This window comes from Topomyia yanbarensis, chromosome 2, assembly GCF_030247195.1.
Source record: "Topomyia yanbarensis strain Yona2022 chromosome 2, ASM3024719v1, whole genome shotgun sequence".
Lineage (NCBI taxonomy): Eukaryota > Metazoa > Arthropoda > Insecta > Diptera > Culicidae > Topomyia > Topomyia yanbarensis.
The window spans coordinates 39,590,331-39,613,799 of NC_080671.1; the positions used below are offsets into that span (position 1 = coordinate 39,590,331).

General features: G+C 36.9%; 1 protein-coding gene across 2 annotated transcripts in view; it reads left to right on the forward strand.

The window, feature by feature from the left end:
• Nucleotides 1-23,469, forward strand: part of LOC131683213 (lachesin) — a 575,289-nt gene that overhangs the window by 21,782 nt on the left and 530,038 nt on the right. The window lies entirely within an intron of this gene.

Sequence of the window (23,469 nt, forward strand, 5' to 3'; positions counted from 1 at the left end):
AATTAAAGTAACATCAGTTCTTCGGTGATGACTGAACCGATTTTCTCAAACCAAATCTCAAATGGAAGGCAAAATATGCAGTTGAGTATTGCGTCGCCGCCCCTCCCCCCTCTTGCCTTGCCCTTACACCTCCCTCCTTCATCGCTCCCCTCCCCTTGGACCACCCTCACGCCCGCATTTCCTTCATCCACCCCGTATACCGAAATAAGATGTAGGATTTTTGACGCATCCTCCACTCCCACTCTACTACTTTCAAACCCATTCCACCAACATTGCAAAATATAATCACATGAAGATAACATTGAACTCATGGTGATTAAGCTAATTAAATATTATTCTTTTGCCTTTCTCATATAGAAAGGTTATGCAATTGCTTCAAAAACCGACTTTCTAACCGAGGCCCGGAGGGCCGAGTCTCATATAACATTCAACTCAGTTCGCCGAGATCGCAAAATATCTGTGTGCATGTATATGTGTATGTATGTATGTATGTATGTATGTATGTATGTATGTATGTATGTATGTATGTATGTATGTATGTATGTATGTATGTATGTATGTATGTATGTATGTATGTATGTATGTATGTATGTATGTATGTATGTATGTATGTATGTATGTATGTATGTATGTATGTATGTATGTATGTATGTATGTATGTATGTATGTATGTATGTATGTATGTATGTATGTATGTATGTATGTATGTATGTATGTATGTATGTATGTATGTATGTATGTATGTATGTATGTATGTATGTATGTATGTATGTATGTATGTATGTATGTATGTATGTATGTATGTATGTATGTATGTATGTATGTATGTATGTATGTATGTATGTATGTATGTATGTATGTATGTATGTATGTATGTATGTATGTATGTATGTATGTATGTATGTATGTATGTATGTGTGTATGTATGTATGTATGTATGTATGTATGTATGTATGTATGTATGTATGTATGTATGTATGTATGTATGTATGTATGTATGTATGTATGTATGTATGTATGTATGTATGTATGTATGTATGTATGTATGTATGTATGTATGTATGTATGTATGTATGTATGTATGTATGTATGTATGTATGTATGTATGTATGTATGTATGTATGTATGTATGCATGTATGTATGTATGTATGTATGTGTGTGTATGTGCGGATTTGTTAACAAAATGTCCATATCGGTTTCTCGGAGATGGCTGAACCGATTTTTACAAACTAAGATTCAAATGAAAGGTATAATATTCCCATAGGTTGCTATTGAATTTCATTTTCAACCGACATCTTGTTCCGGATTACGAGTTGAAGAGTATGGTTCCAAACAAAATTTGTTGATTTGTCCACATCGGTTTCTCGGAATTTTCTGAACCGATTTTGACAAACTTGATTTTAAATGGAAGGTCCATCAGCTGCTGTTGAATTTTGTGTGGATCCGAGTTCTGGTTCCTGAATTACAGGGTGATACGTACGATCACGCAGCAAATCCCGATTCTAACGAATTCTGCGATGAATGTAAAAAGGTGAATTTTTTTCCAAAATGTAAACACAACTGTTGAATTTGTAGATCTAGGTCACCAACAGTCATTCAAAGTCTCTTTGGCCACACTGGCCACCATCGATGGATCCGGAAGCATCCAAATGCAGAATAACAATTATATTGGTTTCTCGAAAATGGCTAGACCGACTTGATCAACTTAGTCTCAAATGAAAGGTGTTGCGTCCCCGGAAACTTATATTAAATTCCATCTTCAGCCGACTTCCGGCTCCGGAGTTACGGGTTGTGGAGTGCGATCACATAGAAAACTCCGATTCAAACCGATACCGCAATGAATGCAAAAAGGTGCTCTTATATATACTTACCAAGTGTAATAAGAATGAAAGACATTTCCATAATGTTATATTGCACGAACCAGCTATTAAATCATAGTTTTGAGAAATGAGAAAGGCACAATTGCACCTCTAGGTGGATTAAAACAGGTTTTTTTTTAAATCGAGGAAAAATTAAGAAAAATAATCAATTCGTAAATAACGTCAGAATCAGTAATCGCACTAAAACAAAATGTTCAAACGACTAATATTGCATTCAATTACCTTTAACATAATATAATAAAATTCTATATCGATGCACTACAGCCGAAGATATTTGAATTTTTTTTAGACTTCATTTTCGGATTCATCACACGATTTTACATTGAACATGACCATTAACTTATTAGTGTTATTAAATTATGAAATGATTAAAGATAAATTATACAGCACAAATTGGCAGTCTCCTTTAACGAATCAAGAGAACTTTTAGTGTGCAGTGGAGATTTTTTGTAATATTTTGTAGCAAATAATACAGGAAGAAGTTCCACTCACGATAAAACGACTAAATCAAGCATCCAAGTTTGATTCAACAATGAAACCATAATTTAAAAAAATCTTAGCAAAAACATAAAAAAATCAGGAAGCAAAATAATCAGGATAATTTGGAAAAATAGTTTAGCATTCGGGATCAACTAACTTTGGTTATAAAACATTATAATCACTTCCAAAAACCTCTTCACTTTTTATGTCCTCATTCCAACTTGTTTCGGTTCCTGAAATTATAGACAATGAGGAGCTTAATATATTTTTTTGGCTTTCGTTCATCTTCACTGCGCTCTTTATTCTATTAAAAATAGTAAATCAAAATTGCAGTGGCTTTCGAAGAAATTGGTTGTGATTCGGTATGCGTAACAATATTGTCTAAAACAATTGTACTGTTACCAGCTGCGTCATGTTTGTCCTGTTCAGTCTCTGAAAAAGGCGTTGAAATTGACGAAAACACGAACGTTCACAGGAGCAAGATCAACAATGATGTCGATTGTTAACAGTCCTTGTCAACTGCAACTGCAAGCAAAAATTCAAACTGTTCTTACTTGGTATTCCTTACAAAAATTGTGCCCTCGTTTAAACCTTTCCTTACCAAATTAAAATAGACAATATCGGAATTCATTTAAATAGAGGCATTTTCTATCGATTTTTTGTCGGAAGAGTAAAATAACTCACCTTTTCCGCACACAAACAACATTGTCCTAATGGTTTGTATGAGAAAAGGAACGTAACCTTCGTCATTTAATAGATCTGACATTAGTGCCGGTTGGTACATGAGTGTGAAAAGTACAGGGATAGATAAACTTTGTAAATCTCTCCAACAGACACGAATTGTTTGCTTCGGTCCCTCCAGCAAACGCAGCACACAATCCAATTCGTCGCCAAACACCAAACAACAGAACGCTATAGGCTCCGAATCATGCCAAAAAGGTAGCAATTTCCCGTTTAACTCGTTGACAGTCTAACTTCTTCGAACTTGTCCCGGTGAAGTGGGACGAATAGGCATTCCAGGCCTCGTCTCGTGACTGGCTGGGAAAAGGGTTATGCAATACCTGACGCGATTGTCACCTGCTGCTCCGTTTCTATCTTCCACGGCACGGTCTCCGGAGATTGCGAGGAAGCTGTGGGTTGGGGTCGGATCCAGAAAGTAAAGTAAGGCGACAAAAAGTTGTGAAACCACGTGCCGACAGAGAAGGGTTGGACTATTCTGATAATGTTTGCGAACCGGCTTTTTTGGGCTTCGTGTGCACGACTAAACCGGTTACTGACAGAGTGCCTAATCGACTTTGCTTTTCGTTTAAAAAGCAACGGAACGTTCGGTGGCGATGACTGTTGGTCAGGAATTCTGGAATAGAAAAATCAGATATTGTATTCATTCTGAAGAAAAAAAAGCAATCTTCGTAATTGAATTTACCACCTCCGCGGCAATCATCATTAGTTCTGTTACGTTCGAAAGAGTACACTCATCAAACAACCGTACGCCCCCATTGAATCTTCTCGATTCAGCTTTTGGAGTGGAGTATAAAAATCACCATCATAAAGCCGTACATAATGAGCTAGTGCATACTGCAGCAAGGCTGAATGGGTGCCCTTTCGTGTCACGGTTCGGTCGACAGCCGGCGTTCCTGCCGCTTATTTACTTCACCAAGCGCCCTCACTTCAGACTGGAGCACTCTTCAACCATTCACTGCAAAATTAGCTGCAATTAAATGGAAAAAATGGGCGAAATTGGGTCAATTTAAATTCGCATTCCATCACCACTCAACGCTGGTTGGAATGGGTCAATGCTGTTGCAGCATGATACACTGCAGTCCACCCCCCGGTAAGTGATTCTTTTCGGGGTTAAAATGCGTGGAATGTTGTTCGAGTTATGATCAAAGCACGATTTATTTTTGAGAGGATTTTTTTTTTCAGATTAAACGATCAAAGACATCAAAGTGATTGGTTTTTAAGTCGCTTAAGATTTTACTTATTTGGGCCGATGCCAGTAACGTGGCTAATTTGTTTAAACTTCCATTGCTTCCAAATGCAGACAACCGCCGCCTCATTAAAGCATTAGCATTAAAATTTTTCCCTTCACAAAATCCTAACAATAGCAAAAAAGCAGCCAATGCCGTCGAACCATGATGTCCATCGTCGCAGATAAAACCTCCAGCCTTCACAAATCTCTTTTTATCTGTTTATTATTATTACATTTTCATCTGGTGGGAAAATCCCCAAATGGGTGTAATGGCATGACCATGGTGGCACTCGGCTAGTCGCTTTGCTCCAAACGGTCAACGCTTGATCCTCGCTGCTCTGCTCAAGCTTCCGTGAATACATATTCCAAAAACTGGCGACGGGGTGGAGGCTTACATCGCTTACATCGGATCCCGGCAGTCAGGACAAAACAAGAAAATCACAACTCACTGTTGAGGTCGGGTGGGGTTGGGGGCATCGGAGAATTGCGTGCATCGTGTTGGATGGAAATTACACGCTACATGCGGAAAGCTTTTTCCCCCACTGCACTGGTTGGCTGCATGGAAGCTGCATCGCGGTGCCGCTGCTGGGCGGGAAAACTGAAACTGACTGGCGGGTGGGTGGAAAACGAAGCGCCTGTAGCAATCCTGCTGGAAAACATTGCCTGCAGGTCATGTATTTTTAATGCTTGTCCAACTCCTACGCGCCAGATGCTGCTGTACTGTTGTTGCCATTACGGTTTTTTTTCTGTTCTGCTGTTACATTTGTTCTCCACCAGGATTTGCGATAGGAACTCCATACTTGGAATAAAGAGAGCAGAAGGTTGCAAGGTCTCGCACAGTGACGTTAACCTGCACTACCCTCGTAATGCGCTACGTTGCATAGCACGGTGATCAACGACTGTCATGTTTTTTTCTATATAGGGTAATGTGCTTATTTTTTACAATCGCCCTACCCATTTGAAGCCATTGGTTAGATCAGCATCTGCCATCATTGTTCAAAGTATTGACTCAAATGGAAGTGGAATAATTGTATTGCACTTGATGTGAGTTTTCATTGCGGTCCAACAGAAATATTTCACCATTTCCGTGTCATTTCTATTATAATATAAGCAATCGTAGGCCGCGTAATTAATGAAATAGTGCGGCGCTATCCCTAATACGACCAAAATAGGTTCTTTACCCTAAATAATTCAAATCTACTACCCATGAGAGAAATAATCGAGAATGGATATTATCTCTGCCATTCTTAGAATGGCAGGGGAAATGTTGAACTGAATACTTAGGAAGGTACTAACTCAGCATTAAGGGCTACTTCATTTATATAGTTAAATCTGGACCTTGTATCATGTTCTAGAACTCTGCCACGTATCACAAACTTCGAGCATTTGAAAATTATTATGACTCAGGCCCGTGCGCAAGGGAAGGGTTTTAGGGGTTCAAACCCTTCCCATGGGGGTTTTGAATTACTTTCAAAATATTATAAACTTCCTGTTCAGGGATGAAATTATACAGCGAGCCGTTTCATTCGAGTTCGGTCACTCTAGAAACAAGTCGTTGAAAAAACCAAGGAAGAAACCTCGCGAAGGTGGCTGATAAGGGGTGTACGTTATGTTGGTCGGCATCTCTGGATCGGTTGATGTTTCGGCATGTTTCGATATTAGCACTAGTTGTGAGTAGATCCGCTTCACAGCAAAGATCGGTCAGCGGACTAGCAAAGTGATCTAAGGAAAAAGCATGATATCAGAGAAAATCAAGATATCGTTATTATTTTTTATTGCCGATGATCTCTCCATCGGAGTGACTGACAGCTAAATGGCCCGCGAAAATGGTCATCGGTATCGGGAGGAATACCGCCGCCGAAAAATTCTCAGCAGCAGCTAGCAAATAAATAGGAACGACTAACACCAAGAAGGATAAGAAACCATGCGGAGGTGGTTGTAAAGAGATGTAAATCATTATGGTCGACATCTCTGGATCGGCTCATATCTCAACAGATGACGACATTTGCAGCAGATCTGAGCAGGTCAGATATACCGAGAAGGTTGGACAGCAAACAAGAAAAAGCATCAATGGCAAAAACATGAACGATTAACACAAAATAAAAAGAGAATGAGTACAATCCCCACTGATGTAGTGCTTACACGGAAAAAATCTGATCATAAATCCATGAAAAAATGATCGCTATTTCGTGAACTGAACGATTAACGAAAACCGTGACCAAGTTCCTGAAATTATGAGTAATAAACCTCGTATCCATGAAACAATTTGTGTTTCCACAAAACTAGATCGTCCCGACTATATACATGGCGTTACATTCAAATGTTTGGTTGGCTTACTATTGTTCGCTGGACATGTTCAGATTTTGTTATGAGTCTTGTTCATAATTTGGGAATACACATCCGACAGTCAAGCGATTTTGATGATTTCCGGAGCTAATCCCCGTTTTTTTTTGTGATTTCGTATGACGTTACCGTGCTATTTTATTCATGAGTTTACTATCCGATTTTTATGCCATGGTAGCGGGATCTATGTTCATGATTTCATGATCTTTGTCACGATTTTCGTAATTTCTATTCACGTTATCGTGAGATTTCAGTCATGAGTATGTATAGTGATTCATGCTCATAATTTCAGGATCCTAGTCACGATTTTGAATATTTCATTAACGAGTAATGTGATTTATGTCCATGACTGCAGGAACTTTGTCATGGTTTTCATAATTTCTGTTCATGTTGTCGTAATATTTTAGTCACGAGTAGGGATTCATTTTTATTTATGTTCACGAGTTGTGTGATTTATGATTATAATTTCAGGACTTTAGTCACGATTTTTGTAATTTCTGTTTATCTTATCGTGATATTTTATTATAGCGCTTACTTTCAAATTTGATACGTGGAGTAATGTGGCATGATAGCAGCAGTTTTAACATGGTATTCGTAATTTCTTTTCGCCTTGTCGCGATCTGTTATTTTTTGGATACTATCGGTTTTTTACTCGTTGTAACGTGATAAGGTGAACTGGATCATAAAAGTGTGACTGGTTCGCGGTATCTTTTTCTGTAAACTATATCACGAATACAATTTGTGGCGCTCAGCGCAGTTTTCGTTTTCTATCCAGACATCACACTGAACCGTATGAAATGAATAACGATGTTCGAGGTCCTAATATTTTTTTGTATCTACAGCTTGTATCTATTCTTGGTCGCTAGCAGCTGGATATTTCATGAAAAGTGCACGGAACAAGAATGATTTCACGACTAATACTCCAAATTTTGTGAAATTAGTTCACGTAAAAATTTCATTATACTATAAATCATGAACTACTTCACAAATACATGAGTAATATGTTATGAACTTGGGAACCATTTCACGAGCACGGATATTGGAACGTGAGCAATACACTAGGTTTTACACCAACCGACATAACCCTACAAAATGAGCCAGATGAACTTCGTTTGACAATTCTCGGTGGTTTGTTTGCATGGAAGTTACGTGAGTTCGAATGTTACAGATAAACACCCGTTGCACTCGCACTCACGCCGCTGACAAACCACCGAGAATTTTCAAACATGAATTTCATTCATCATTAGTTCATTCGTGTCGTCATTTTGTAGAACTCAATTAGGAATCATAACCCTGTTTACGATTACATGAATAATATTTGATGGATTTGTGAACTATTTCACAAGCACGAATGGTAACTTGTGATTATTATACTAGATAAAATGAACTAGTTCGCGACATGAATAACATTTTATAATTTTGTGATTTATTTCACGGGTACGCATGGTCAGTCGCGACAATTATACCAGGAATCATGAACGAGTTCTCGAATACATGAATAATATTTCATGATATTGTGAACTGTTTCAGGAGCACGAATGGTAAGTCTTGACTAATATATTAGGCATCACGAATTAGTTCACGAGGATTGAATGGATTCATGAATAAAATTCCGAGTTTCGTGAAATAGATCACGAGAAAATATTCACAACGTTTTGATTTTGCGAACTAATGTGCCTAAATCTATGAATATCATCATGATTCAACTGAGTTTAATGATCATAAAGTTGTGAACTAGTTGTCACGTACAGATAATCGATTTGGTAATGACAAGGAAACCGTGACTGAATTTCACAAAACAAAAACAAATATTTATACTATTTCCGCGTTATGAGGGCGTCACTAAAGCGAAATTGAACATAATTATAAAATACATTATTTTTGTTCATAGTTTTGTTTTCGTAGTGTAAAAACGTGAATATTACAGAATTAATGGTACTTAATTCACGATTTTAGGAACAATTTTTATACGGTTTAACGGTGGCGCCGGATGGATGAGGATGGCAAGATACGGGAGGTTGTTTAGTAGGTAGGATTAACTACTTCAAACCAGACACTACCGCTAACCAATTCCATTCCTTCCCGGTAATAGACATTTACCCAATTTGTTGAGCTGAGTCGATTGGTACACAATACTCGGCCTTCCAGGTCTCATAAAAAGTCATCAAAGTTTACCCTTTCTTTTATAAGAAACGTAGAAAAATCAAAACCCTCCCCATGAGCATTTTCTGCGCACGGGCCTGTTATGACTCGAATAAAGCACACGAAAACCACAGTTAAAAATTGTTCTATAAACTTAGATTAATTTGTAGTTCGTGTTTAAATTATCGGAATTCACTCAAAGTTTGCCTCGTTTATTTTGTATACCTTGATTCATTTTATGAGTAAAATTCTAACTTGGCAAACTGCTGGCCTAATGCTCACTCATTAAATACACGACTAGTTAGTTGGAAAAATACAATTCTAACGCTGAACTTATAATTTGGAAAAATGCCATGATTCTGAGTTGCTACGTTTTCAACTTTCTTTTAAGAAGTTAGATGCAGATAAAAATCGAAATTTTAATTTTGTCTTAAAAATGCTTTTAGGGGCTTAAAAATGATATGTCAAACTATGAAAGTCGACAATAATATACTAATGTTCAAATTTTCTATTTTGTTTCAACGTCTCTTATGCAAACACTGAGCGTGATGAAAACTTAAACCGTTATGTTTCCGACGCGGTACCCGGGTACCAATTTAGGTTTCAATTAATGAAATTCCAACGTTTTGCCAATAACCAAGGAAATTTCCAACCGATTTTGATACTTTTGGGTGTTTTGATTTCACTTTTGGACGTGGTAAAAATGAATCGGGTTACTTCATTCGGTTCCCGGGAATCCGGGTTTCCTGAAGCATGGTCCAGCGCTGGGATACTATTTGAGAATTTACTGGGATACTATTTCAATTTCAGAACTAGCCATATGGGTATCAAAATTCTTGGAATTGCATCAATTGGCTGTATCTCGTGGTTTTGGAATTTGGTGATTTGACCCCTAAACGGACATTCCAGAGAAGGTTCCCGTGGGGCCGTGAGTGGCCATTCCATTCCAATTTCATTTTTCAAATTGCCATAGGGTCCCGTAACATTAAATAACAGACTTCTGAGACAATTTGAAGAGTTTTGATACTCATATTACTAGGACATTATTAGAATTTACAAATCATCACAACTCCTAAAAATCCGGATTACCATGAAACAGATTTATTCAATTTTACAGAATAAAAAGGTGGACGAGTTCCTGAATCCAAAACATCTAAGAGGGTCCAAATCGGTTAATGGAAGCCATAGTTATGAGGGTACCCTCGTTGGCCTGTTAAAGATGTTTTTTGTTGGACACATAACGGTTAACCACGTTTTTCTTTAAATTACTTCTTTAAACTGGCGGAAAATGTAACATGAACAAATGTTTTTTTATCGCTCTGAAATTTTTACACTAAAAATTGTTTTCATCAGCGACGTACGCAGGATTTTATTTTTTCCTTGTATAATCTGACCTTCATAGTTGTACGACGTCGTTTGAGGATGAAAAGCGTCTCCGCCGAGAATGAGAAATCCATTATTTGAACATTGTGCAGACTAGTGAAAATTTATATGTAAATACTCAATACAATGTGCAAACTTAACTGTTAGGTGCCCGACAAAAAACATCCTTAACAGGCCAACGTGGGTACCCGGGAACCCACAATTTGAAATACTCATAACTATGGCTTCCTTTAACCGATTTGGACACTTTTAGATGTTTTGGATTCAGGAACTCGTCCACTTTTGATTCTGTAAAGTTAAACCGGATGAATGGATCTGGTTCTTGGCAATCCGGATTATCCGGAGTAATGTTCCAGTACTAGGGTATGATTTGTGAATTCTAATAATGTCCTAGCAATATGAGTATCAAAACACTTCAAATTGTCTCAGAGGTCTGTTATTTAATGTTACGAGACCCAATGGCAATTTAAAAAATGGAATTGGAATGAAATGGTCACTCGCGGCCTCACGGGAACCTGCTCCGGAATGTCCGCTCCGGGGTCAAACCACCAAACGGTTAAAAATTCACGAGATATAGCCTACTGATGCAATTCCAAGAATTTTGATACCCATATTGCTAGTATTCCATTTAAATTCACAAGTAGTATCCCATGTTCCCGGAAATCCGGATTTCCGGGAACCGAATGAAGTAACCTGATTCATTTTACCGAGTCTAAAAGTGGATGAGTTCCCGAATCCAAAACACAAAAAAGTATCACAATCGGTTGGAAATTACCGTAGTTATTGGTATTTCACTTTTGTGCGTACCCGGGTACCCACGTCGGCCTGTTACATAGTAAAAAAATTCAGTAGCCCCTCCTCACTCTCCCCTTTCTATATCAACAGTATTATAAACATAAAATCTTGTCTTGTGAAGTTCTATGATGTTACAATGTTTCATTTTCCAGCTATGGATAAAATATTGGAATTTCATTTGGCTTTGGCTGTTAAAATATGGAAACAATAATTTTGATAGTTTTCAATAGCTTATTTTTATAGCACTACTTTTGATTTAGTTCTAAATCCAATAAATATTCTGTTTCTTGAATTATAAACATTATAAACTACAACAATATCCACGATTCATTTGACTACACCACTATAATTGTCATTTTTTTGTTTTTTTTTTTTGACACGGCTCAAAAAAAAGTTACTGTTCACTATGCCTGTCCAGCGGATCTTGTTGACCTAGCTTGTTGTGGCGTATTGAGGTCCTCTTCCTTGGCGGCGAAACAGCTGCGTTGTCTGGCGCAATTCGAGGGTCATTCAGTTCACTTTCTCTCGTGTTTTCGTTCACGTCCATGTCCTCATCGATACTGCATTCATGTTGCTCACGGTCGGATGTTCTTATTTGTTTTTTTTTTGTGTTTTCTGATCGCTGTTGTAGATTGGTCTTCATCGGTATCTGATTCATTTTTAATGGTGTTGGTTTGGAAGCATTTGGTGTAATTGTTGTAATTTCGCTGTTCGTAACGGTAATTGATTTAGTGGCACTGAGTCCAATCGTTGTTGAGTTAATGTTCTTTAATGCGCGGTCCGCAATTTTGAAAAAACTGGGCACACTGTCTAGAAAACAATTCCACTTCCGATGAGGCTTTTTATTTACTTGATTGTAGTCTTGTTCAAAGTTATTCTAAAACTTTTAAAATGCTTAATACGTATAGCGAACATGTTTTTGTTTTTGGATGAGATGAAGTATGAAGTGAAAAAGTGTATTCATTTATTTATTGCTTAGTTGTCTTATTGATTTCATGAAACAAATGAGACGTATATCATATATATGGAGGCTTGCAGAGCTGTGTGCCGTAGATTTATCATTGTAGAGTATATGTGGGAAGAGTGCTAGCGGCTAGCGGGGATAGAATAGTAGTTGTCTGCCCGTTTTTTTTCTGACCAAGTAAGCGACCTCTCTAATCTATGTATTTGAGAGGTTGGTTAGGAACAATGGGGTAAGTTCTACTAATGTATGGCTATCCCATTCTCATTGAAAGCGTAGGTACGGAAAAAGGTAAACAATCTGGAAATAACCACTGATATCGCAGAATTTTTGTTTCCTTCGCACGGTTTGTTTTCACAAACACTAAAACAATATTTCGCAGGCATTCACGACACCATCAAAGCCTTGCCTCGGGATTACCACACCTTAGTGGAATTTACTTGAATGGTTTGGAGCTGAGACGAGACATGCAGATAGCAAAAAATCGAACGTCAAATGCAGCTAAGGGTTACTGTCGATGCAGCCATTTAAACTATGTGAGGCAAAAAGAGAGGGGCTATGTGAGACGAACGATAGAATGAACAGAAAGGGGAGGGGTACGATAATAAGTGACATTTTGTGGCATATGGAGAAGGGGGAGTAAGCTAGAACGTTATGTAACATGTTTCTATTGAAGGAAAAAAATTCAAGAAATTTGTTACGTTATAGGGGAGGGGGATAGAGAAATTTGTGATAATTTGTTACATGGGGGGAGGGGTGTCAGTTTTGGGCAATTTTTCGGCTACTTGATTTATGAATGGACACTATTCCTTTAACATCAAACGTTAAAATTTGTATGATGTTTATGAGTGTGGAAATGTGATCTGTGTTATGGAAAGTCTTGCTCAAGCTTGCGAACATTATACTTGTTTAGCCTATTATTGCAGATTTTTAAACACACAAATTAAGTTGATAACATTTTTTAACTGCCAATTGTCTGAGTAGATTAGTGTTCGAAATATAAAAATTCATCAGCAGCTAACAAAACGTAAGCGTTTATCTTCAAAGCCTCATATCTCCGGTCATAAGTGCGTACGGTAAACAAGTTTGATTGCGTCTTGATTGTTGAAGTTTTCCGCAACTTTGAGGGTATACTATGCTATATTTCACCCTAAGGAGGAAAATTGGGTAAACACCAAAATTTCTCACCAGGGCGAATTTTTTTTTGGTAAAACCAGTCTTTGCACTTGAAGGGCACTCATCCTTATTTGTTACACGGTTGCGTTTCGGCTTCGCCTCATCAGAAACCGACACTAACTTTTTGTCGGAATAGATAAAACACACTTTGTGTTTCAATCGAACAACTGATCAAACGTGATGTCCCGTCCGAACAGAAGTTCTGTTTATACCGATGAGACACAGTGAAGCCGAAACTTGTCTTGGCTTAACAGGCCAATGCAAAAGTACTATGCTATATTTCACCCTAAGGAGGAAAATTGGGTAAACACCCTTTTTTGAGGGTATAATTCTTTGTACTTTTACTGCGGCTTTTGAATGAGGCCTCTGATTTGATGAAATGTTCCGGATCTTCAAAGCCCTATATCTCCGAATACATTTGCGTGCGGTGAACAAATTTGATTGCATTTTTGTTTTTGTTGGAAATTTGTTTCCTAAAAAATCTGCAACTTTTGGTGTATATATTGTTATACTTTTTCAACGGCTTCCAATTAAATGCCTTTTTGGTCGGATTTCTTCCACTGTGCACTGTCCTTATAGCCCTGGGTCTCCCTACACATAACCACGGAGAACAGACATATAAGCTAGAAGTAACTTTCCCGAAAAACCTGTGTAAACATTCAAATGAAAATACGTTGAATGTTACCATCGCATACAGGTTCGCATGCATGAATCACCATTGTATTCAAGTTTGCACACAAGTTCCTTATAGAGATTGCTGACCGATCGTTGCGCCGGCCAGTGGCAAGTTGCTACTTGCTGTTATCATTTGGTCGGTGTTAAGTCAGACCGGACTAAGTGACAAAATATTGATTTCGAGGAAAACGGGTTTAAAGTTTGAATTGCAGCATCCTCTACGTTATAATTGGAAATTATTTTTTGCCATAATTCTGGTTTATGATTACATATTTCAAATCTGGCAAAAGTTGAATGTAGCTGAAGAAATTCTTTATCCAGTGTTGTCATCATCTCATTTTTTTAAGTTTTGCGACTTAGTACGGTCTGACCTAACACCGACCATTTCAAAGCGACAGTTTTATTTCTTACACAAGTTGAAAACTTTACTTGTATGTCAGTTCTCAGTGACATAACTAATTGAATTAAAAGAACACAAATACATAATTTTCTAATCATTTATTTTTTGATACCAATTATTCATCAGTTTTGGAAAAAGTTAGTTTCTTAGATCGAAGTACAAACGAGCAATGAAGTATCCATATGGTCGGTGTTAGGTCAGACCGGACTTAGTGACAGTGCATTGATTTCGAGAAAAACGCGTTTAAAGTTTGAATCGCAGCATTCTTTACATTATAATTGGGAAAAAAAATTTACCATTATTCTTGTTTATTGTTTCATATTTCAAATCTGGTAAAAGTGGAATGTAGATGGAGAAATTCTTTATCCAGTGCTATCATTAACTCATTTTTTGATGTATGTTATTATTATTTAGATATTTATTTTTTCAACAAAAAAAGTTTCAAACCCTTAGGAAGAACAATTCAAAACTTGTCGTGTTCGAAAGAGAAGCAAGTTCCCAGATAGTGAGTACATCAGCGATATTGCTTTTTTAAATATCAAGAAATATCCCGAGTAAAAATATTATTCAAATTTAAAATTTGAATTAATGCAAAGTTGGCTAGATGTCGGTTATTGGTGTCTTCGAAGTTATTTATTAACTTAACAAGTTTTTCCTTCTGCTACTCTATGTCTAAAGATTCAACCCCCTAAAAGTGAGATATCCTTTGAGAGTTAATCATTGAAACGCAATCTTCAATAAATAATCAACATTTAAAATTTAGTCTCAGATGAAAAAGGAATATCTAAACATTCAATTAGTGAGTACTTCAGCGATACTGATTTTTTTGACTAAATATCGTTCTACCAGAGACACCGTGCTAAGCAACGGTACCCAGTGACTAATAAGATCAACTCGAACCGCAAATCCATCAATTTTGTCCTTTATGGAGAATCTGCTTAGTTCAAGCCGAAAGTATGTTGGAAGAAACATCGTCAGGTCATATTTGAATCCATCATATCGTTATATTAGACAGAAGTGCATATATTGCGAATGACAGCTGAACATATATTAAATAATGTAATCAGCCTATTTGAACATTTGAAGCCGTTGGATAGTGGGAAAAATGGACACAAAGCGCGATTTTTTTTGAAAAGAAAAGGTGTTTTCATGTAAATGGTCTGAAAAATTGATTACTAGCATTTACAATGACCGCATGCTACGCTATCATACCCGTTTTGCCCCAATTCCCCTTTTCGTTTGAGTTCATTTTCAAAACTGAATATATAACCCGGAAGAAAGTTGAATTCAACTGACCAAAATTAGTATTTCTTATGTAGAAAAGTCAAGAGAATCGCTTGCAGATAATTATAATTATATTATAATTATTTCATTATTATTAGAATATTCTCACAAAACGTATATACCCAATATACCCCAATTCTTCGCAAAACTAATGTTTGAAGCTAATCCTGGTTTTATATTTCGATAAAAGGCTATATGCGGCTGAGCAAAATTCGTAATTTTTATGCATATTATCGTTTGAATATAGTTGGACTAACTGCCCGAAACGAGTGCACCCGTTTTTCCCTAATTCCTACAATAACTCAAGTATAATGTTATATCTGGCTCTACATTTCAGAAAGAGGCTGAATGCGGTTGATCAAAAGTGGTATTTCTTATGCTAAAAATTCTGGGAAATCGATTGAAGGTAATTATGATTATCGCACGAAACGTGTGTATCCATTTTACCCCCACTCTTCCTCAATCTCAAGTGGGAAGTTAAACCTGGCTGTGCTTTTTGGTAAGAGGCTGAATGTGTGCAGATGAAAAGTAGTAATTCTTGTATAGAAAAGTCCGGGGAATCGAATGAAAATGGTTAGAATGACCACACGAAACGTTTGTATCCGTTTTATTTCAATTCTTCACATAATATAAGTGTGGAGTTATACTTTACTCTACATTTCAGAAAGAGGCTGAAAGTGGCTGATCAAAAGTAATAATTCTTGTGTAAAAAATCCCGGAGAGTATATTGAAGGCAGTAACAACAACCGCACGAAACGTCTGAACCCGTTTTACTTCAATTCTTCCCCTAATTCAAGTGCGAATTTAAACCTGGCTGTGCGTCCTGGATTGTTTCTCACATAATCACATTGTTCTCACAAGAATACGGATGTCCAATAGTGTACAGTAAACTGCCCAGGAAAATAATGAATTTCTGAAAACCCAATCGGCCCACCCCTGAGTCGACTTCTAGTCCCACCAGGAGTATTTGCACCAAATTTGAAGCAAATCGAACAAGTCTAACTACCGGACCAACGTACCTGAAATTTGTATAGAATTTTTCAACTATTTACATGGAGAAAACCTACTATCTCGAAATTTTGCCGCTAGGTGGCACTGCATGCATCATATTATCAATATAAGTGAAAATAAGAAAGATAATTTGATTGTCTACAACTTTGTCGAAGACTGCTAGTCAATCTAGCTTTGTTAAAAGAAGTTATTAAACATTTAACGAAGTGATGTCTGAGTTAGTTTTGCATGGGGCCTAGCAGAGCATGGTTGTGTATCAATATTCGATTCCCAGGAACAATACACAATTTTGTGTAATAATGGTTAGATATAGCTCAATTGAAGAATTGTAGCACATAATACGAGTTATGTTTGGTTAGAAAATTTTAGTTCCACATGCGACCGCATAGAGGGCGCCAACACTAACTTTTCATAGAAGAGAGATAGAATATTAAGATGTTAGGAAGAATTATTGCACAATGCCTGTTCTACAACTTTGTGGAAGACACCCAATTTCTATCTCTTTTCGTTAAAAAGTTAGTGTTGGCGCCATCTATGCGGTAACATGTGGAACTAAAATTTTCCAACCAAAACATAACTCGTATCATGTGCTACAATTCTTCTGAATTTACTATTGAGCTAAACCTAACCATTATTTCTCAACAATGTTTAGTTCATGCGTATTGAGTACTGATACATAACTATGCACTGTTAGGCCCATGCAAAACTGACTCAGACATCACTTCGCTAAAAGTTTAATAACTTCTTTCAACAACGTTGTAGAAAATTAAATTATCTGTCTTATTTTCACTTATAATATAATATGATAAAATAATGCATACAGTGCCACCGAATGGTGACAATGCGAGGTAGTGGGATTTCTCCATGTAAATTGTCGAAAAATCTCATACAAACTTCAGATACGTTGGTCCGATAGCTAGACTTGTCCGATTTGCTTCAAATTTGGAGAAAATACTCCTGATGGGGCTAGGAATCAACTCAGGAGTAGGTCGATTGGGTTTTCAAAAATTCATTATTTTTCTGGGCAGTCTAATGCTAATCATTTTTGTATCACAGTAGCTCTAGGTTAACTCTGAACTGTCATTTTTATATGGCTTTTCTAAATATTAGAGCTACTCTGATTTGAAACCGATGTCAGCATTAGTTTGGAGGAGAGCGAGTAAAGGCGCCCCATCCCAAAAGACCAAAGGAGTGACATTAACCTTCTTAGCAAAGTCACAACCAATGTTTAACGGTCGGTACGGTTTTCCTCGTTTCTTCCTCATTCAAGTTTCGTTGGTTAAATTGTTCATTAAATGAATAATTCAATTGCCGTATGATATTGAAACATCTTCAAACTCAACTCTGCACAATAGAACTGGCCGTTTTAATATTTGCGACATATTATATATGCTTTAAATAATAATGTTAACAAAAACACTAAAGAATAACTGCAGTGTTTTCCAAGATACTTTTCAATACTGGCTGTGTAAGGGTTAGAATAGGATAGAATAGAACAAAATGGAATAGAAACCCCTTGTCCCGCGTGACGTCTCGCAAAAAGTTGCTAAGTTAATGTCGGATTCTGATGAGACGAAGTCGAAACGTAAATTCCATAACTGTAGTTTTAGGTTTTGTGCTCTAAATGCACAAAGGTCATTTTAAACAAGTTTTCTTAGTGGAAAAAATATAGTTTTTACCTAAATTGTTCTCTATTAAGGAAAATTACATCATTATAATTTCTTTTCCTCTAAGCAAATCTTTGAAATTTAGATTGTGATGTTAATTTTTTTTTCAACTGACCAGTAGGTACAGTTTCGAATTTTCCATCAACTGTTGTGGTAAGCTTGGGTATTGATTCTATATTTCATAATCTCAAATTCTTGTTTTGAGTTCAATTGTAATGTTGAACCAGCTCCAATTTTTAAATTGCTATCTCTGAAATAACTTTTGGTGAAACACTGATCGTTGAAAAATAAATTCGGTGAAATTATCTTCACTGCAACGACATAATACCTTTTCGTGAAAAAACCAAGACTCTTCACAAAGACAAATGATCTCGAGTATTATGCTGTCGTTTTCGTTTTATTAGCGATAGTTTTTTTTAATTTGAAATAGTAAATCTCAACATAAAAGGTGTTAGATTGATGGACCTGATACTATTCATGATATTTTTTATTCATTTTGTTTATTTGATAGGCACAAATGCGTTAGCTTGGCGGTGCCAAATTCTTTTGTTTTTACATTTTGGATATTTTAAAACTAGGAGGTTACAATGTTGAAATATTTTTTTTTATAAAAGAGAAAAATTTTGCAGCTATCTTAAGACTAGAAGTAAGATTCTATATACAAGAGAGGGGGCAAAAGATTTTTTTTTATGAAAAATTTTAAAACAAAGAATTCAATAGTAATACTTTTTTAGGAAATATTTACAGTTATCTTAAAACTAACAATATATTTTGATACACAAAAGGGGGAACAAATATTTATGAAAAATTTCACCGGTGTTTTAAAACTAGGGATACAATTCTATTTACAAGATGGGGGACAACTATCTTAAAACTAGGAATACGGAATACAAATTTGATTTTTTATCGGAGACTTATCCTTGGTCAAGATATTCAGAGGGGGGCACTATTCATGATGAAAGCAAACAAAAAATTATAAAAGTTGCCTTGAACTGAATTATTTGCACATTATGAATGATGAATTCACTCTGGAAAAACAACATACAACCAAAAACCAATTGAAAAATAATTGATGAACAAATGGTTGAAGCTAGCTAACAAAATTAAAAAAAATATCGCTCATGTCAGAATATGAATAATGTGTCAAAATAGCAAAAAACCACATGACGTTGGTGGACGAACACATATACTATGAAATCGAACGACATCAGTGAAAGCTTGAAAGGCAGAAATTGAAATTTTCATCATTTTCAGCATTCTGAGAAAAAATCGCTGCTTCACAAAACTGCAGCTAGCGGAACAATCAAAGATGAAACATTGCTGCAACAGTTGAGTGCGGTGCGAGTGATTGAGAGCCCCGAATGAAGCCGGTCCAGGATGGGGATGCAGTATGCGCGATGGGTAGAACTGATGGGTATGCAGCGAGTTTTCAGCCAACCGTTCGACGACCCAAGTTTATAACAATGAGTGCGCGGATAACAATGTTTGCCGTTTGGTAGAGAAAGAATCCGCTTCCTGGTGTACTGTTTTACTTTTTGCTGGGACTGAATTGAATGAATAGTCGGAAAGTTTTGCTTCCGGTTGGTACTTTTTGCGGACCTATCGCGGAAAATTTGTTCTTTTATTGCAAATTGTCGATTTAAATCCATTTTTAGGGTGCCAGTTGAAATAAGTTAGTTTTCCCATGGTAATTGCAAAACTAGCAACAGGTATATTTGCTTGTCTAATCAGTAGAAAGAAATCACACATTTTTCAGAATGGAACGAATTTAGAGAATTTGAAATAATTTGAACCTCAGTATACCAATTGTGTTTGTTTGAATTCCGGGGTTCAACTCGTTTGGGCACTAACTTCTATCGGACACATCTCCGTAACGGCTGAAAGCCGTAGCATACAATAAATTCTATCTAATATTCCTTTCTACCAACAACAAATTTCATTTCCCTCACTTATTCCATTATCTGACCGGAAGACTAATATGATCAACCGGAAAAGTTGAACCAGCTCCTATTATCCCCACAGAGATGGTGGAAATAAAGTAGCGAAGCCGTTCTACACAAAAAAATCCCTCCCCATTCGCTGTAATCACGAATCATCGCTTCTGCAATCAACCGTTCATCGCTTTAGCAACTTCGTTTTGACGGTTTACTCATCGGTCGCTTTCGTATTCCTCTCTACCCCGCGCAAAGCGGTCCCCAATTCCCTAACGACCCGTGTCCGCTTTGCCGCACAACAAATCGCTTCTAGTTTTTTTTATTATATCAGCAATCGGCCGAAAACATCGGCTCACCAAAAACTCTCGACGACCCATGCCCCCCTCGGCCCAACAGGGAGGACTTGGCTTTCTCCCGGAACGAACATTTCATCCCTCATACCAGATCATTATCCGCCGCTTTACACATATCGTGGTTCCGCCCATTCAACCATGGCCATAAGTGTGCAGCAACAGTAGCACCACAGCGGTGGGAAGTTCGTTAAACGCTTATCATATTTGTGTTTATCGTCGTCCCGTCTCGTCGTTCGTTCGGGGCTTGGAACCAGCCAGCCAGGAGTAGCAGGCAATCCGATAAAAACAAGTCTTTCCATCCGCATTTTGAAGTAAATTCCCGCACCGACAATAGACTGCCGCAGAAGTGCGTTCTGGGAGATGGGGGCTGAAAATAAATTCGTTGAACGAAGAAAAAATGCGCGTGGATGTTATTTTTTTTCCACGCTAAGAAAAAAGAAAGTAACAGAATAGCCAACAATTTTCACACTCAAGGGAATTTGCCCTACCGCCACCACATACACAATACGTCGACTGAGTTGAGCCGAAATTTAGATATACAAACTGTTTATCAGAAAATGATGTTAAGAGGATTTTCCCGACAGTTTTCTTCTCTCGTGAGGTCTTTCTTTCTTCGGTAACGAGTCCTGGTGGGTTGTGAAAACTGTTTGTCTACTTCGGTTCATTGTTGGCTGATATGGTGCTGCGCAAGAAAGGTAAAGTAGGTTTTTCGTTTTGGTTGGTTTGCATATTTTGCGTAAAGTTTTACATGTAGACGATTGGAGTATGTTTTGTGGCTCTATTCGCACAATCAACCGACAAAAGCGTATGATGAGGTAATATGACTGCTGTTGATTGTGACCGCTTATCTACGCGTAAAACTTGATCATATTGAATACATAACGTATGCGGAATAAAATTTGGACAAAATTCAAAAGGCAATATTTTTGTAGAAAACTTTTTATTAAATGTTCTCTCTATATGAAAACATTTGTCAGCTTATTAACTTAATGTAGTATAAAAATTGAGTCCATTCGAGAAGTTTTGTGACAGTTTGCAGAAACTTTTTGCAAAGGAGTCGAAAAAATTGATGTTGGCATATTCTTAATCTTTTACTTAATTTTGTTTATCGTGTTTGTTAGTTTTAGGTCCAAAATTACTGGCATATACACTCTGCATCAAATTATCACAGAAATCCTCATTTGGACGCAAATGCGGTACATTTGGAGGGTTATCAGCCTTTTGTACAAAAGGTATGCCATAATCCTCCAATGCGCCAAAACTTTTTTTTGGCATAACAGCTAGGTGCCAGATTGACCGTTCGCTGTCATTTTGTTCACATGGTTTCTCCTAGAGGGTCGAAATTAACACTAGATGTTTAAAATAAGTGTGCCTAGAGTATGACGTTTAGTACGGGGCCTTGCGCAGGGTTGCATTTTTGTTCTAATGTTGGAAGCGTTGTCCAAATTTCATTCCGCATACGTTATTCGTGGGTGTCGTTACGAATTTCGTTACTCCAGTAGGGTACACTCCTTCTTTAAGGATTTAAAAACTACCGAAACAAGCAGTCAAAATGTGCATATTACAAAACGTAATATTGGTATTTTTTATCATATTTTCAGTATGTGCAGTACGGGTGTACACCATTAGGCATAAATACATTAGGCATAAGGACGTTTGGGATAATATACGTTAGGCATAATGGACGTTAGGCATAAATTATCTAGTCGAAGTATCACTTCAAGAAACTTATTTTTTAAAGTGTTGGCCTCGGGTGGTTGCGTGAATATTTGAACTTTTTTGATATTGTAGAAATACTTTGGAAACTGATCCAACTTTATCAATATTTTATTCTGCTGTATATGCTTGAAGAAATTTTTGCTCAAATAAAGGAAGCAGATCGAATGCTTGGCATACGGAAAGTAAAATAGAATTGCAAAGATTCCATTGATAAGGCCCGTATATAATGACAACGGCATAGCGGCGTGTGAAAATTTACAGTGCATGGGAATACATGTGGCATCCCATAATGAGTGCGTTGCGGCAAAAGCGATGTTGCGGTATACTAAAAGATGAAACTACCTCAGATTGCATTAATTTCTCGACATACAACCGATTAACAGCAAATGACTAAAATAGGCTCAACACGTTTGTTTAAAAACAATCTCATTTGCATTAAGGCATGAATAATTCATAATAACTTAGATTAATTCTTCTATTCATGCATGGTGCAATTTTCCAAGAAGAAAATATGAAGACTTTTTTTCAATAGGTTCAATCTACAAAAGAGAGCCTCTCTTTGTTTACTTTCTCTTCCGCGAATCACTCGGTCACCTTTCTGATTTCCCTTCAACTATTTGCGTCAAAACCTTGGTCTTTCGAAACATACCGATAAATGTTTAAAAAGTGTTATGGTTTTGCAGTAATAAGCGAAAGAGAAAGCGAAAAAAGGGCTCTCATTTGCAAATTGGACCTATTGGAAAAAAGTCTTCGTATATGCCTTTAAGAACAGCTCATGAAAGAAAGAATGATGCATTATATTATTCATTCAACGAATATATTCATATTGCTGTTTTTATATTATCCAATATGGGAGATAATATAGAAGCAGCCATATTCATATATTCATTGAGCTGTATAACCTAGGATACAGTTCAATGATTATATCCATGAGGTCGTCAAAGGTAGAACTACAGAAACTGTCTGATACGAGATAGTTCGTGTACTGTGAAAAGTCACCGAAATAAAAAAGGTATCGTCACAAACGTAACAACCTTAGCCTAATGCGTCCATAATACTGCAAGTTTTCATAGCTCCAAAGCATAATTTTTGGTAATTATTCTGACTTCTTTTTCAATACTTTATTACAGTTATATTGGTAATACATCCAATAAACTTGAAATGTATTTGAACCAAAACTGTTGACTTAAATGAGGAAAGCATCCAGCTAATCTACGTAAAAAATAGAAAAAATCTACACTAGTAATGAATAAATATCTCGCATTGTATTTTTTATATCAAGGTGTCTCGATAAAG